Here is a 2,854-nt window from a genome sequence, read left to right as displayed (position 1 = left end):
CTGGTGTCCTTGTCCGCTTTTATCGCCCAGTTAGTGGTAGCAGTAATGGTAGTTCTTTCCTCTTTCCTCTTTCCATGCTGCATGGTTCTTTTTTCCTTTCCTGCCAGCTTTGGCTGGAGGGATGGGGGGTGGGGAGGAGCCTTCGCCTTTGCTGTCCTTCATCTTCCACCTTTGATTAGATAGTTAGTGTAGCTTGTCGCAAACAGCCTCGTAAGAACCATCAGGTCTGCTGTTGTTTGTTCTTCATTTTTGTTCTTTGTACACCTTCACCTTCCTACAGGGACAGAGTAGTGCAGTCCAGCCTTTCACTAGCATAGTTAAAACACCTCCAAGTCTCTCTGCAGCACATGACACATTCTGATTCCCTTGCTTCGAAACTCTTTCTGAACAGCGGAACAATCCAATTGGATGTTAACTAAACCACCGATCAATGCGTTCACTAGCCTCTGGCTACCCGCGGGCAGTGGGAAGAGGTAAGAAGCCGACTGTGTGAGAGTCTCCCTCACTCACCGTCTCGACCTCATCCCTACTGATACGTTGAACCCAGCTCCTAGTCACCAAGCTTGTTAGTGTTATATTGATACAATGTTAAGGTTACTTAAAGAGTTGAGTTGACACACACCGTCTCGACCTCACCCCCACAAGTTCCCTAGCATACTGACTAACCTGGTACCTCACTTGTTGTGTGCCACAATGTAGTACGTGAACATCCCCTTTTGTGTGGGCTTATGATCACCCCCTTGGTATCGTAACCCCACACCAATACCTTCCCCCATGCTCATCTTTGTGAACACATATCGATCGCTGGTTGAAGGGAGACATTTTTTTTGTATAATTCTGCACCATAGAAATTTGACTAGGGAAGTTTTTGAAAGCTATTGCCAGGACTCTATATCTATATCTATATCTATCTTCTATATCTATATCTATATATCTATATATCTATATCTATATCTATCTATCTATCTATCTATCTATCTATCTATATCTATATATATATATATATATATATATATATATATATATATATATATATATATATATATATATATATATATATATATATATATATATATATATATATATGGGAGATTTTCACATCATGTTGACGTTTTCGATGTTGTATGGTAAGATCCTTACACCATACGTCCCAACAACATATAGCCTGAACTCAGCAACAGACTTCTCGACATCCTGAAGAGCAACAACTCAAGAGGAATCATCGCTTCACTGGACGTTGAGTCACTCTTCACGAATGTCCCTGTTGAACGCACCATCAACTACATCGCTCAGCGAGTGTACCATGACGACAGCACCCCACCGCTAGACATCCCAGAAGCAGCTCTACGTGGCCTACTTCAATGCTGCACGAAAGAAGCACCGTTCACCTGTCCACGGGGTCAAAATACCAACAAATCGATGGAGTCGCTATGGGCTCCATTGGGAGTGCTTCTATCAAATTTCTTCATGGGCTGCATTGAAGATGAAGTTTTCAAACAATAAACAAGCCGGACATCTACTGCCGATACATCGATGACATCTTCATCAAAACGAAGAACGAAGAAGACATGGAAGACATACGTACCTGCCTACAAGAGATCTCAGGACTTAAGTTCACAATAGAAAGAAGCGCCGAGGGGAAAATGCCGTTCCTGGACGTACTCGTCACCCAGAACCAAGAAAACTTCCACAAACGTCTACGTAAAACCGACGAACAATGGCCAGTGTCTCAACGGTAGAAGCGAGTGCCCTCAGCGATACAAAGACTCTACCATTGCCGCCTACATCAGAAGAGCTATCACCCACTGCAGCACGTGGAAAGAAGTCCATGGAGAAATAAGCAGATCAACCAATGTACCTCAGCAACGGATTCAACACCAACGACATTGAAAAGCAAGTTAAGAAGACCGTGGACAAATGGTACTGTGAAAAGAAGACACGGCGGAGAAGAACGAGCCCATCAAACTCTACTATAAAGCACACTTCTCCACAAATTACAAAGAAGACGAGCGTATAATGCGCCAAATCGTCAAGAAAAACGTCACTCCCACCAACCCAGAAAAGAAAATAAGCCTCACCATCTACTACAAAAGTAAGAAGACCAGCCATCTCCTACTACGAAACAGCCCAGCAGTCGACAAAAAGAATACTCAACAGTCACATGTTGTATATAGGTTCACTTGCAACCAAGGGAACTGTGCAGCCCTTCAATCAACCTATATCGGCATGACGACACTGAGATTAAGCAGACGACTCAGCTATCACCTTGCATCAGGAGCGCCCAAGACCCACACTGAGCAAGTACATAAGACGAAGCTTACAAGAAAACTCTGGAAGAAAATACCGAAATAATTACAACATGCAACGACTACAGACGCCTGCCCATCTTAGAAGCGTTATACATCAAGGATATGGAGCCAAATCTTAACATCCAACAACAAGATCTGCTGGCTCTTCCAAGCATGAGGAAAGGTGTCCAGCAGGCAACGCTCAGCCAATCAGGAGCCGAGGCAGCGATGAAACCCTGGGATCCAGCCGTATAAATGCAGCCCAGCTCGGACACACAGTCATTCTCCTCTCACACCTTGAGATGGACACACTCACTCCCAACGCCACTGAAGAAGGGTCCAGGACCTGAAATCGCGATCTGGCTACGCAGATGATACCCACGGGGATACCATCAACAAACTCCCTAAAGAGAATAAGACACACCATAGACAAAAAGAGACCCTCTTAAAGAAACTAATCAACGCTGAACTGACAATCACTTTTAATGAAACATATATATATATATATATATATATATATATATATATATATATATATATATATATATATATATATATATATATAT

This window comes from Eriocheir sinensis, unplaced genomic scaffold (assembly GCF_024679095.1).
Source record: "Eriocheir sinensis breed Jianghai 21 unplaced genomic scaffold, ASM2467909v1 Scaffold1692, whole genome shotgun sequence".
Classification (NCBI taxonomy): domain Eukaryota; kingdom Metazoa; phylum Arthropoda; class Malacostraca; order Decapoda; family Varunidae; genus Eriocheir; species Eriocheir sinensis.
This window is presented reverse-complemented; position numbering follows the sequence as displayed.